Genomic DNA, 15,975 nt, shown 5'->3' with positions numbered 1-15,975 from the left:
AGAGAAAAGTGGATAAAAGATTGAAGATAAGACAGGCAAAAGCACCAAAAGACAGGCAAAAAAATACAAACTTATAAACTCACAGATTGTGAGCTGAACACTGAGTCCAATCTCCTTGTTTTAAGGAGGAAATTGAAGCCCAGAGGAGGTTAGTACTATCAATAGGTAGGTAGAAAGACAAAAAGATAGAGAGAAGAAAGGCAGGCAGAAAGAGAAAGGATGAAGGATGGGAGGAGAGGAAGAGAATTTAGGAGAAAAAGAGGGAAGAAAGAAAGAGAGATAAAGAAAAAGAGAAAAAGAAAGGGAGAGTAAAAAAAGAAAGGAGAGAGAGAGAGAGAGAGAGAGAGAGAGAGAGAGAGAGAGAGAGAGAGAGAGAGAGAGATAAACTGATGGATTTGACACACCTTGAGTATAACCTCCTATGAGGGAGAGATTATACCCCTATCTGGACAGACTACAAAATCCATTCTCTTCTCTTCTGCACCATCCCTCTCAAACCCAGCAACTACAAGGAGCTTCAATTAAATTTCATGGTCAGTTTGGTCACAAGAGCTCCAGATTGTCATAGAGCTCAGACCTGGCCTCCCCAGTGGGTCTGAATCTCCCCTTCTGCATAAACTTGTTGGACATGGTGGCAGCAGGGACAATGGTCTTGAGGCTTGTTTGTACTTGGGCACAGTCTACTCAGGGTGGAAGAAAATGGTGTAGACTTTGGGCATGTAAAACATCCCCAGGGTTACCAAAGCTCTCAGCCTCACCAAGACCATCAGTATAGTTGTATGGTTGTACAGCTTATTAACTAACTTCAAGGTCCCAAGGAAGATGGAGATAAAGGCAAGTCAGACAATGCAAATTGTGTACATGGTGAATCTGATGGGCTCAGCCTCATTGAAGATTTCAGGAATATCATAGTTCTTGATAGCAGGTGACTATGAGAAGCATACTATAACCCATTAGGCAGATGAACAACAGGTCCAAGCTGTCACACTTGAGGACCCTTCCCACCACCAGATGAATCAAAAGTCCAGCATCCTCTGGTCCTGGAAGTCAGTCACTGAATGTGAGAGGTCCACCACAAACCAGATACAGAAACCCAGCAGCTGTAAAGAAATAGGCTAAAGATAAAGTCCAGTTATAAGTCAAGACTGATGAATTGAGGACCACTCACTGACCAATTGTCCTGCTCAAAGATAATGTAGATGCGGTTCATATTGATGAGCAGTACTCCATAGCTGGTGCTGTAAGGGCCAGAATGTAAGGGCTTAAAAATAAAAAAGTTTGGACTAAATTTATAAGAATGTGGTCACCAGGAATTATTACTCAATCCCAAATGATTTTTATGATAGTTTGTTTACAAAAGGAGAAAGAGTGAAAGTAAGAAATTCAGAGAGAGTAGATATTTACTCCAGCCTGCTCCAAACCAGGCAGGGCTTTAGAGGCCCAGAGGTAAATTAAACAAGGATTTTAGCTAAGAGGCCTCCTCCAAGACAAGGGGCTTCTCTGGAGGCTAGTACCTCCAGAATAAGTCAGGGAAAAGAAGTCAGCCTTTTTCACTCATCCACATGGTAGTCCTAATAGAAAGCAGTCCTCAGCCAGAGCTCCTCCAGGGTCAAGTTGAAGGTGAAAAACTCTCCCCATTTAGAAGGTTATCTCCAGAAGACTCTCTCCAGACAATTTTCTCCAAGACCATTTCCCAGACAGAGTTCAGGGATTGCTTTTATGGTGACTTTTTGTCTCCTCCCCTCTTCACAGGGGCCAATCACAGTTTCCAAGTTGTCAAGCACTGTTCAGGGGGAAGTGTCTTTGGAATCAACTTCACATCTTCTGAAGGTCAATTTCTCATCAAAAGGGTTCACAGTTTCCTGATTGAACAATTTCTGATGGTGTGAACTCTTAAAAGAATTCATAAGTTTCTGACTATTTGAGTTAGAAAAAATGTGGAGCTCTCCAAGTGTCTTGCTGGCTTCTCACCTAGCACTAAGTAGGGTGTGAATTCACTAAGTAGTTTGTGGGAGCTTCTCCACCTAGTTCAAGCTTGTATTTCAGTTAGTGTTAATTCAGGATAGATAATGGAGTAAATAATTTTTTCACAATGCTCATTCCTAGGCTCAGGAAGACCTGGTGCAATGAGCAGGTGCCCAGGTCTGAATAATCAATTTTGAGGAAGGTAGTCATGAAACAGAGAAAGATGCCAGTCAGCAATACATAGCTCAGCTTCTTGGATGAAGTCTTGATGATAGGCATGTCCTTGTAGAGCACAAATGTCACCACCACAGCCAAGAAGAAAAGCACATGTCAAGGGGAGTCCCCCTCCAGCTTGATGATAGGAATGGAATGACATCCTGTGAGGTTCTCTGTGGGAGATATACTATACAGTCAGGTCTTGCAGGTATAGTGGTCTTGTTGATACCATTGGTCTGTTTACATTTTGCAATGCCAACTGCAGGAGATACCCATCATCATCTTCTTCTGTTCACTGGGCTAGCAGAGTAGACTATGGATAAATCTAGAGACCTGCTGTCCTTACCGGGCCCATGAATGAGTTCCATTTTGAGGTGCAAGTGATCTTTTCAGGGGCCAATGACTATATTCAGGAGTGGCATTCTGAATCTGGTAATATTAGATGTCAGAACAATTGGGGCATCTCTATTCTCATTGAAAGTGACTGGGAATATGGAGAAACTGCTTACTGGGGACAGAGCAAAGATGGTGGAGAAGGTACAGGGACCTATCAGATTTCTACTAATTTGCACACCAAAAAAGTATATAATAACTTAAAATGGATTCTAGAGCATCATGACCCTTAAAAAGGAAAGGTGAAGGAAATTTTCAGCTCAAAACAATTTAGAAGACCAACACAAAGTATCTAATGCACTAATGTGGAGGTAGAGCACAACATGGCACTCAGGTCCCAGAGAGATAATAGCCTTGAGCACAACTAAAGCAACAGACAAAGTTTCTGGAAATCTCAGCCACAGTTGGTAAGGGAAAACTTCTCAGAAGATTACAAGGGTCATTTTCCTGACTGGGTGCAAGACTCTTGTCACATTGATCATAAAGCAGAACCATGTCACAGTCCTAGAGTGAAGTCACAGGATCAGGAGCAGCTGCAGGGCAAAAAATGTATCAATTTTTCAATAAAATAGAGGATTTTTCAACATTACTGATGAAAAGACCAGAGCTGAATGGAAAACTTGGCTCTCAAAAACAAGACACAAAAGACACATAAAAAGATAAATAGTAAAGAGAAATCAAAAGACATTCTGGAAGATTAAAATGTGTATATCTTGTTAGGGGAAAATAGAATTTAAGAATAGGAAGGAGATTTAGCCAGGCAGGCTTGAAGGAGTTTGAACATTCCAAACCTGGAATGTAGCAGAGGGACATTCACACAGAGGACTCTTTCTAATGGTAGTTGGTTTGGAGGAGTTGGAGATATAGCCACTGACCAAAGAGCCTGCAGATTTTGGATTATCTCTGTGCTTTGGGAAGCATCTGCAAAATCATCATATTATCTAGCAAGTTCAAGAAGTTTAGGCTAAGATTAACTGAATGGTGGACATACAAGATACCTCTTTCTCCCTGACTTCATAGTGGATTTACTTGGCTGTTTACATGTGTTTCTGGGACAAGCTGATACATCTGATCAATAGCCCAAGGACATCTTCATGAGAAATCCTTTTCCCTTGTGTCCTGGCTGCCTGCTATAGTGTTAGTGTAGAGATTCCCAGACCTCCAGCCCTGAGTTTATACCATAGCTGTTAAGTGTAGCTTGACTCTCTCCCACATCAGCTTCCCTCAAGTTACAACATTAAATTGTTTTTATCTACTTCCTGTTGCCTTCCTTAACACCCAGGATAGGACCCACCAAAGACAATAACCTTCATCTTTGTTTTTCCCTGGTTTGATGGTGACATCCAGAAACTACCAACTGTCACCTTACCAACTAGTGTGTTTCACCTAATTCCCACATCCCTTGTGCAGGTCCCCGGTTAACCTGTGTCACTCCTGTCACTTGTGGGTGTGTGGGTGTGCCCTATTTGTGATTATCATCCTGTGTAGGCAGTTATTCTCTTTCAATCTCTACATGGGCAGATGATTCTTGTAATTCCAAAGTAATTTGTCATTATTAGGGCAGTTAGGAGTATACATCGACATAAGGTGAGGGTATGAGTTGAATATGATAGAATGATATAAAAATTATATTATAGCATGAGAAAGAGGAATACATTGGGGGAAGGGAATGGGGTTAATTCTTGTATATAAAAGAGTCATGAAAGACCATTCACAGTGAAGGGGGAGGTGGGGAAGGTGGGGAGGAGAATGTGAACCTTATTCTGATCAGAACTGGTTCAGTGAGGGAAGAATATACACAATCAAAACTATCTTATCATATAGGAAACTAGGAGGGAGAAATGATAAGAGAAGGGGAATGGGACTGATAAAAAAAAGAGGTCAAATTGGGGGAGGTGGAAGTCAGAAACCAAACTGAGGTAAATAGGATGCAAAGTAATATATAATAATCAAAATAGTGCAATTTTCTATGATGCTCTAATAAAGATCTCATTTTTCAAATACATAGAGAAATGACAAATGTATAAGAACAAAAGTCACTTCCCAACTGAGAAATGGTCCAAGGATATGAACCGGCAATTCTCAAACAAAGTAATTAAAGCTCTATATAATCATGCAAAAAGATGCTCTAAATTACTATTAATTGGAGAGATGCAAATTAAAATAATTTTGAGATACCTCCCCATACCAATCAGATTGGTTATTAAAATGGGCTCTCTCACAATCAGAGCTTCCTGTAGCATACTTTAGTCAGTCAGCAAACATTCATTCAGTATTTGTTATATGCCAAGTACTGTGCTAAGTGATGAGGATGCAAAAAAGAGACAAAAATGTCTCCCTCTTCAAAGAGCTATCTAGTTGGCTAGACAATATGCAAAAATATACAAGCAAGCTATATACCAAGAATTTTATATTTAAGGATGATGAATATACATAGAATGCACTAAATCAGAGGTTTCTTTTCTCTTGATATAGTGAGGAAACAATGAAGTTCATAGGCTGTGATTAGGTATCCCTTTCTCTCACTATCTGACAATTTTTCTTTTTTGATTATGTATTTTTTTTGGTTATTTTTATATTGCTTTTCCTGAGCATTTTATGGTACACCAGTCTCCGGTCACTGAGATAAAGGGAGAAAATGCCATTCCATTGAACAGTTATCTTTGGTGTCATCTCTAGCTTTTCTTGGGAAGAGGAGAAAAAAAAATTCTATCACGTAATAGTGTCCTACCTTTAAAATAAGGGGAGAAAATGTCATTGTGTCACATACAAGATCCTTTACTAAAAGAAGAGAAATTAAATTCAATGGTAGCAGTGCCTTTGAGTAAAGATAAAGGGTGCCATTTTACTTTGTCATGTCTTTTGCCTAGCCTCTTGACACCAAGAGGAGAAACACCATTACATTGAGTACTTGATTTCTCCTTTCCAGGAAAAGGGGAAAATGACATGGCATGATATTTTCAGGCTGGATTATTGACTTAAGGTTAAAGGAGTAATACTATTCTGTCAAATCCAAGTTATTGTTGTCTTGACTTAAATGTATAAATATAAATGAATAAATGAGAGGACTTTACTTTGAGACTGAGCTCCAATGGACAATGAAAACCTATTTGAACTCATCTGTTCATATTCTCACTATCCCAGGGATTCAGAAGCCCTGGATATTATATTAAAACCCCATTATCCATTCCCCACTTCTCAGTCCCTTATTACTATTCCCCCTCAACCTGATAATCCCTCCTTAATGCTCCACTCTAAAGTTACCCACCCCCTTTTACTCTGCTCTCTGTAATGCCTGCTCCATAAGTGGTAAAACTTCTTTTATCTTAAATCATTTCTTTTTTCACTCTTTCCATCTTCTTGATTTCACTAAGATCTGGTTCCCTCTTGATGGCACAACCTCTTTGGACATCATGGCTGTATTTAAACTAATTTTACCCAAAGTACTGGTTGAGGTGCGAGAGTTGGAATATTCTTTGTTCCCTACTGCCACTTCCAAATTCTTAAATATGTACCTACTATGCAATAAAAATCCTCATGGCTATTTTCTGCAAACAGAATTCTCCCTTTCTTTCCTCATACTATTTCAGTGCCCATCTGATAGTTTTCTTCTCTACAACTTGTGTCCTTATTCTAGGGAACTTCAGTATGCATACCAATACTCCCTAAACACCCTAAATTCACAGTTGCTCAACTTACTCATTTCACATGACTTGTAGTTCCATATCATCTCAGTTCCACGTAAAGATGGTCAAATCTCCAATCTTGCCATTACCCATAAGTATGCAACTTCAATATTTATGAATTTACCTCATGTGATCACAATCTACTATTGTTCCACTTCTCCCTCTGCCACACAATCCAAAGACCTATTCTTTATCCACAATATGACCTTTAATTCCTAAACCATTCAGTTCTTTCCAAGGCCATCACCCCTACAGAACCTATACTCTCTCTTCTCTTCCTTGTTATGAGCCCTTGATGAACCAATTCAACTTTATATTGTCTTCTTCACTTGAGTTCCTTATTCTATCACCAATTGAGCTTTTGCAAAGCTTTAATACTGTATCACTCTCACCATCCATTATCATTGTTATATATATATATATATATATATATATATATATATATATGTTGTTGTACAAAAATGTATAGTTTGTTCCATGATTATAGTTTCATAGTTATGAAACTATGTTGGGTCCACTACAAGTTAATATTTTATAATCTCAATTTGGCTCTCATTCCTGCAAGGCAATCACACACTAGCTTTTCCAAATCTTTTCATCCCTCCTCAAATTCCCCAAGAATCTCTTTCCCCACCACACTTTCAACTAATAATCTTGCTTCATATTTTACTGGAAAATTGAGGGCATTTGCCAGAAGCTCCCTCTTCTCTCCTTATATTCATGTCACTTAGATACCTTCAGCTACTATGTCTTCCTTCATTCCTGTCTCATATAATGAATTGCCCCTCCTTTTTGCCAGGACAAACCCCTTTATGTACATTCAATACCATCTTCTCCAATGGAGTGCCCCATCATCCTCACCATCTCATTCATCTGCAATCTTTCCTTTTCTATTGACTTCCTCTTTACCACCTAAAACATGCCTGTGACTCCCCCTACACTTAAAACTCCTCACTTCATCCATCCTTGCTGGCTATTTTCCCATAACTTTCCTCCTCTTCATACCTTAAATACCCTGACAAGGTCATCTCTAACAAATGTCTTCATTTCCTATAATTCTTTTCATAACTCTTTAGTTTTCTGCCCTGATCATTCAACTCAATCTAAGTGAAATTGATTAGTGTCTAGTGAAGGTCCCAGGTGAGTGATAGGGCATAACAGTGATGGCAAACCTTTTAGACACTGTGTGCCATGCCCCTCCCCCCAGACTGGGTGCCATGTCTTGCCCCAACAAGAGACCAAGTTGCCCCTCCCTTACCCCAGACAGGGATGGGAGAAATGGAAGGAGTGGCCCAAGTTCTCTGCTCAGAGGAGGGAATAAGTGCTTCCATTGGGCTGCTGGGCAGAGGTGGGCAGGGAGCCTCAGAGGAGAGTAGCTCCACCCGAAGTGTCTCTGCCCTTCTAGCAACTAATCTGGCAGACAATAATAGATGTGTCCACAGAGAATTCTCTGCATGCCTTTTTTTGCACATGTGCCATAGGTTCACCACCAGGGGCATAAGCCCTCCCCCTCTCCAAAAGCTATATAAGTTCACTTATAGAGCTTAGTAGAAGTCTCAGAACTATGGTTCTTTGCATCTTCCCAAATTAATCTTTCTGCCTCAATTAAAGGACCTTAATATAGTTACTTTATTAGTTCTGTTTTTTTCTTCAGGTTGGCACTGCTATTGTGTTCAGTAATTATTTTAATATTTTGATATTAAAATGGAAACATGTAGAACAATCCCCAAAATGATGGTAACTAAGCTAGTGGAGGGGTCCTGTCATGGAGGAGGCAGTTTTGAGCAATGAGAACTAAAAATCCAGTGTTCCACTGGTATCCTCATGAGGTCAAAAAAGTGAGAAAGGGAGTTAATTCATTTGGGTGGACTGCTGCAGGGAACTATGAACAAGGGATGGATAGGTATGAAAGTGTTGTGGAGAAAATATCCAAATTGATGCCATTTTTACATTTGAATATTGCAAAATTTAAAAAATCCTACTTTTTATAATGATAAAATGTAGAAATGATATAATCTATAGGCTCATAGAATTTTGAGCTGAAGTTTTACAATTGTTTGCCATTCTAGACATTTTTTTACTTAATTTTTGGACTTCAAAATCATTCCGCTACTGCTGTCTCACCCTAGCACTTTCGTTAGGACCTCCTTACTGCAGGTTATCCTACCATCTTTGTAGCCTTCTCACCATGAAATATCCTTATGCAATGTGGTGACCTAATTTTGTGAAGGGGCAGAGGCAAGCCTGATTTCTTAGTCTCCTAGCTTAGTTCCAAATTTTCTGAACTTTGAAATCATGCCAAAACACAAGATATCTTTATTTCCTCTCCCTCCCTGCTTTACACCTCCATTTTGTGAGTTTCCTTCATTATAATATAAAGTCCTTGAGGGCAGGGACTAATTTTGAATTTGTAATATTTTTTTATTACCATAACATAAGCATCATGCCTGGTATATAGTAAGTACTTAATAAATACTTATTCCTTCCAATTCATGCACCTTCTTACTATATATCTTGAATTAAAAGCATTATCTATTATTTTACTAATTTATTACAGTTTTTATGTTTTGAAGCAGATAGATTATACAATAGATAGAACTTAGGCCTGGAGTTAGATGACAAATTCAGCCTCTGACACCAGTTTTGTGATTCTATGGAAAGTCACTTAAGCTCTTTTTGTCTCAGTTTCCTCACCTATAAAATAAGGATAATTATAGCATCTACCTCACAAGGTTGTTGTGAGGATCAAATGAGATACTATTTGTAAAAAGCACTTAACCTGGCACATAATAGATGTCATATAAATGCTTATTTCTATACCCCTTTTTATTGAGAGACCAAGTATACTGTATGAAAAGCTTGCCTTGAAATCATAAAGATTTTATTTCAAGTCTGATCTCTAATATTTGTCAATATGATTTTGTAAGTAGTCACCTAACTTCTGAGTGATCTAGATAACTCTAATACAACAGGTTATGAACTACAGAAATACTCCTGAGATGAATTAATAGACAAAGTTTACTTACCCAGAAATTCTATTATACCAATGAAAGCAGAACTTTTATCTCTGTTCTTACTTTATTTATTGAATATAAGGTACTTTTGTTTACACTTTTATGGATGGGAACAAATAGATTTTTATGAAATTATAATGAATGATGTAAATGTCAGACAAAGCAAATTAAAAATTTCAAAGCAAAGTGAAAAATGTTATAATGACTATATTGTTTATCTTGGATTTTAGGTCAATTTAAGTCCTTGAAGTCACTTAAATTAATTATCTTATGCTGCAGGTAAAGGAACAATGTCAGGGAAAAAAAGATATGATCAAGATCACATATGTCATAAGTAGCAAAGTTACTCTGGTTCCAAAGGCTGATTACTCCCTTAAGCAAAATTAATTCAATTAATTGTAAGAAGAGGTGGAATAAGCCCTCCAAATGTCTGAATACTGCTATAAAATAGTTTGCAGAACTATATATTAACAACTGAAAATGAAAACAGAAATTAAAAAGAAACAAAACATTAAAAAACTTAAAGAAAAAATTAATATTACCTTAAAACAGCATCCCCTACAATACACACAAAGATTTTTCCACTGTGCATTGTTGCTAGCTGTCATTTTACTAGTTGTGTGTAAGGTGGGCCAGGTCATTAAATAGGATATGATCATAACACATACCCAGGTGTGCATATAAGGCTCTCTGAACCTGTTTCCACATCCAAAAAATTGGAATTTTATTCACACTACTCATCTCATGGGTCTACTGTGAGAAAAGTGTTTAAAAGTATAGTATTATATAAATGTAAGATGATGTGAATAATAAATAAAGTAGGTGGTATAAATGTGAAATGTTAGATAAAAATAAGGGATTCAAGAGATCCACACCTTTTGACCCCTTCCAGTGACATTTTTGAAGCATGTTTTTTTCTCATCTACAACACTTCTCATCTTATTAAAATCATTATACCATCTGTTTTGTAAACTGAGGCACAAGGAAAAATGACAGGAATCAAGTACAAACCCTTATATTGAGTAAAGCAAAATATATACTGAGCGGGAAGCCTATTATTTGACTAGTTTTCTCACCTCAGAAAGCCCTTATATGTGGTTTGGGCGTAATGCATTCACATTGGAGCATGTGGGAATTGGATCATTCAGATAAAACTGCAGGAACAGAGAGTAAGAAGAGCCATTGGAGATCTCTAGGTGGGAAGCAGAGGCTCAGGAGGGTCCTCAGGACTGCTTGTTATCAGGAGGTTACAGCTGTCTGAGGCTTGCTAGTAGCAGAGAGGACAAGATGTCATCAGTATGTCAGGCCTGAGCTAGGGTTACTTCTGTGCCCTATTCAATCACTTCTGTTTCCCAGGTTATTTCATTATTCCCTGGATAAAAAGGAAGCTTAGCCAAATTAATGATTAGAAATACTCTTAATTATTCCAATTTCACAGTTTCTGTACTTAATTTTTTGTTAAGAATAACGATTTTATTTGTGATTTATCCTATGTAAATAATTGATTGGAAAATTAAATGACAAAAATATTTTAAAACAACTTGATTCTAAATGTAATTGTAATTAATATGAATCAACCCCAATTCCAAAGAGCTAAAGAGATAGTAAAATATATATGTATATAGTAAAATGTATAGTGTTTTCAAATTCTTTAGAATGAAAAACTGTCTTAAGACAACCCAAGAGACAAAAGTCTATTGATAAAAACATAGTTATTTGTATAAGTAGAATGACCTCATAAATACTATTTTTTAATACAAATAGACTAATCATTAACTAGCAAGCAAATATCTCCTAGATTTGGAATGAATATCCTCCAGACCAGTCCTAGCAGAAATGAAATATAAACTAATCAGAATAGAAAACATTTAACACCTAGATAAAGGAAAATGAAATGTTTTGTAAAACAATTCTAATCAAAGGACAAGACAGTGTGTAAAAGAATAAAGAGGCTCAGGAATACAGGAGGCAGATACTGCTTATTCAGTAAGCTATTGTATTTTACCTACTGTGTTCACCTTCTGTATAAGTGCTGGAGGAGATATGAATTTTCGCTGAGACAAAATCCTGGCCCTTTTGGCTATTGCCATAGAAACCTATAAAATACAATGCCACTTGGAATGGAGTTCTGGTACATGTGTTTAATAGATCAACTTGTTTGGATGATGCAACTTCTCCACATGTAGAGAATGAAAAATCTGCTTCTGAGAAAGATTGTGGAGAATTTCTAGAATTCCATACCTGGTTTTTGGTCTACTGACTACATGGTCAAAATGAATAATTTTTAGTTGGCCACGTAGCCAAAATTAGAGCCATTTTCTTAAAGAACATGTCAGCTTAAGCTTTCTTTGCATCATTTCTTTGCATAATATGTTCCAGGGAAATTTTGTTGATACCTTTACTCAGGAAATCTGGTGAGAAACAATGATATAAGGGGATAGATCTTGGGATTTTCTCTTTGAGGCAACTGCATTTGTTTTCTTCTAGTTTAGGTGAAGGGATAAGATACTCCCGTATCGGGAGTTTCAAAAGTACAGGTAGGGGCTTCCGGGTTAAGATGGCGGCAGAGTAAGAAGCAGCTCTAAACCTCTCCTGACCAAAACACACAAAACTCCTCAAGGGGACATAAAAACAAGTCCAGACGAACGGAGGAACCCCACAACAGGACACAGCGTGGAAGGTACGTGGAATCGAGACATTTCCAAGCTAAAAAGGGCTCTCACTCAAGCGCAAGCTGAGCAACCGCCCCACCCCCACCCCCTCCACACTCTCCTATAGCTCTGAACCCAGCTAAAAAGAAATAGAGCAAGTTTGGGGCACCCATCGAGTCATCAGCAGCTCCGGGACCTGTTCCTGAGAGCAGCAAGANCTCTCTTCCAGAGAAGCACTGAGTATTATTATATAATTAATTTGGTTATAGCAACCAGTATTAATTAGAAGGAATCATTGCAGTTAATGGGTTGGCCAGGCTAAAGCATTGTTACATTCTCAGACACAATAGCAAAGACATACAACAGATAAAGCAATTATATAACACTTCCTTCAGTTTTTAGCCCTGTATATAACATTCTAAAACTTATTAAACAATTAAATTGTATCCTGAGTCAGTTGCATTGCTTCAAAAATCCCATGAGATAATGGTTTTATAGATCACTACAGATGCAAAGGAACCCTAAGATTTGGGAGTTGTTTATTTTTAATCTATCATTTTAACTCTATTATTTTCTTCCTCCTCACTATTTTTTTTGCAAATCATAACTGCAATCAGATCTATATTTTATAAAGAATAATAATAAAGATATAATAGTAATAAGCAATGATGATAATGATAACTAGAATTTATATAGCATCTACTATGTACCAAGTACTTTACAATTATTCTCTTATGCTACCTTTACAACAATCAACTATTATTGTCCTTTCATTATAATTTAGGAAACTGATGCAAACAAAAGACTTGCCCAGAATCTTATATCTAGTAAATGTCTGAAGCTGAATTTGAACTCAAACCTTCCTGACTCTAGGTCCAGAGTTTTTTACTGTGCCACATCCCCACCTCACTAGTAATGTCTTTTTGTTTATTTGTTTTAACTTGTTCCTGTATTTTAATTAAAGATATATATAGATGCAGATAGATAGATCTAGATAGATATATAGGTATATCAGAAGGAACCATCAATTTAGAGAATCAAGACATTTCAGACTCTTATTTTTTCTCCCTAAACCCCTTAATCTTATCATATTTATTTACTACTCTTAAGACAATTCAATGCTACTCTTTTTCCTGATAGAAGCCCATGACATTTGTAAGATATTTTTTTAATTCAAGTGTACATGCTTTTATATCAAATGCTCTTTTTACTAAAAATTAAGCAGAATACTGAAATTTACATGGAAGCATACTGCAGAAAAAATGAAAACAGACCATTAAAATTGAATGTATGTTCAGGACTATAAGAATTATATAGATGTCCTTCCAAATTTGTCTTTTTTCTGCCAACATTTCTGAAAATTAATTGAAAAAAAGTGACAGATACCAAAAGCTAGGAAATTATTGGGGATTATAATAATGTTAGAGATAATTTCCCTCCCTTTGTATTTTTTCTTTTTGCTTTTTTAACAATTGTTTTTCAAACTAGCTCCCAGCAATACAGTTGTCATCAAATATGCATTGGGGTTTCATCTCTTTTTAAAGTCTTATCCTATATACTCATTCATCTGTGTTAAGTAACAAGACATTGTTACTTAAAGTTAAATTTACTTCAGTAAATTTAGTAAAGTTAAAAGTTACTTAAAGTTAAAAAAGTTAGCTTAAAGTAAAATGGCATAAAAATAGCCTCTGCTAATAATCTTTTCTGTGATTCATCATAGCTTTGGATAACAGGTGAATATGTATTAAAAAAGGCAATTATAGTACTGTAAGCTTTTTTCACTGACTACTTAATCAGAGGAATGGAAGACTATAGCTCCTGGGACATGTGAAAGAGCTTACCTCTATCAAACCATATTTCTTTATTTGCTAATTGAACAAGCTGCCTATCAAGCCTAGATCCTTAGCATAGTGATTAGAATTTCAAACATTTGGGAAGACTGAGGAAGTTAAAATCTATTTTCTTTACCTTAATTTAACTATAGATCCTTCTATTCTGAGAAAAGTCTTCCAAGCCAGCAGCTACCATAATAAGAATAGAAATTCTATGTGCAGAAATGTATATAACAGATCTATAGAACTATTTAAACAAAACATTTCGATATGTACAGCTTATAACCTTAATTTTTCTTTTTAAGTTCTAAAGGTTATCTTCTAGATATTGATACAAACATATGTATATATGTTTATGCAACATGCTGCCTTGCCCACACTTTCTCAGGGCTAAGGCTGCTACATTTGTCCCTCAGGGTTCCAGAGCTCTTCTCTACAGGCATTGTTCGAGTTTCTCCAGTTGTGTTTAGCCTAAAATATTAGGGACCTCAGACTTTTAACCACAAATACACACACACACACACACACACACACACACACACACACACACATATATATATATATATATATATGTGTAGTTAAAAGTATATATATATATATATATATATATGTTTTTATAAGAAAATATTTACTTCAAATATATAAGCAGAAATAATCCTATAAACATTTCCCCATATACCTTGGGGTGTACTCTCCTATATATTCCCCCTAGTCTCTAGAGGATTAAGCTCTAACTTTAGTTTAATTTCTATATAGCTCTTGTTCTACCAGGTTTGTGTTGAGGAACATCATAATTTCCCATTAAATACTTCTTCAGACCTGGTTTCCAAAACTTGACGTCTGAAGATTACCTTTTGTTCCTCATGGTATCAATGCTTCATTGGTTACACAATCGACCTGAATCCTGACACCCAGATGGCTGTGACTCACTTTTCCAACCTTTGAAACTCCAGAGATAGGAGACTCCACTCCCTTGATCTAGAGTGGAAAACAACACACTAAAAAGTCAAGGACTTAGGCTTTCTCTGAATGTTATGGTTGAAAGAACCACTGAATGAAACCAACATACATAGTTGACTTAAGCCTTTTTTTTATTTTAACTATCATTTTGGTACAAAAATATTCATAGCCATGCTCTTTGTGGTGGCAAAAAAATTGGAAAATGAGAGATTATCTCTCTATTGGGGAATGGTTGAACAAATTGTGGTATATGATGGTGATTTGCTGTAAGGAATGATGAACTGAAGAATTTCTATATTAACCGGAAGAACCTCAATGAACTGGTGCAGAGTGAAATGAGCAGAACCAAGAGAACATTGTATACAGAAAGTGAAACAATGTGGAATTATCCAGTTTAATGGAGTTTACTAGTAGTAGCAATTGTTATAAGGAAAGGATAAGTTATAGTAAGAGATGATGGGTGCAAAGGATAAAGATTCTGGAATGTTGGAAGGAGGGGTTAGATTGGAACTGAGGGGGTTAGTTATTAGTTGTCTCTCTCTGAATGTACCTAGGGAGAGTGGCTGCCTGTCCTGAGGTTGCTGATCCTCTCTTGCTTTCCTATCCTGCCTGCTGCCCTATTGTTATCTGGTTACTTTTTTTCCCTTGGAGAAGAATCTTGTGATCCTGAACCAACTGCCTGCACTGATTGTAAGATAAGGTCTGGGTCCATTTGGATCTAAGGACCTTCCCTGGGTCCTGCCAAGCTTGTCACAGATCATCACCTCTAATAATAACCAAGAGAGGTGCAGGTTATATAGAACAGGGACTGGGTTTTTAAGTGAGAGAGGAGAGGGAAATAGAGTAGTCCATCAACTTTCTGAAGACTCTCTATGAGGAGATTTAGAACTGGGGTTTTGTAATTTATTAATTAATTACATAGTAGCAATTAATGACAGGGATTCTCCTTACCCTTCAATCTTCTCTCTATCTCTGAAAATAAATTACATCTTTCATTTGTTATATCCAGATCTGTGACTTAGTAAATCTTTGTACTGGTCCCAGATCAGACTTTGGCCTGACCAGTCTAACTGCTGGTTTTCAACCCACAGTGTAATTACTTTTGTTACTGGCCCAAAGCAATCCATCTCATCCCATCTCCAAAAGGACCCTAATATACAATGCAATAATCCAGGACACTCCTGAAGGACTTATGAGAAAGAATGCTATCCACATTAAGAGAAAGAACTATGGGAGTAGTGAAATCTGAATAATATTG

At 36.9% G+C, this 15,975-nt stretch overlaps 1 pseudogene; it reads right to left on the bottom strand.

Moving 5' to 3' along the window:
• Positions 1 to 543: 543 nt before the first annotated feature.
• On the bottom strand, positions 544 to 14,200 carry LOC123251056 (annotated as a pseudogene).
• Positions 14,201 to 15,975: the final 1,775 nt, after the last annotated feature.

Source organism: Gracilinanus agilis, chromosome 1 (assembly GCF_016433145.1).
Source record: "Gracilinanus agilis isolate LMUSP501 chromosome 1, AgileGrace, whole genome shotgun sequence".
NCBI lineage: Eukaryota > Metazoa > Chordata > Mammalia > Didelphimorphia > Didelphidae > Gracilinanus > Gracilinanus agilis.
This window is presented reverse-complemented; position numbering and strand designations above follow the sequence as displayed.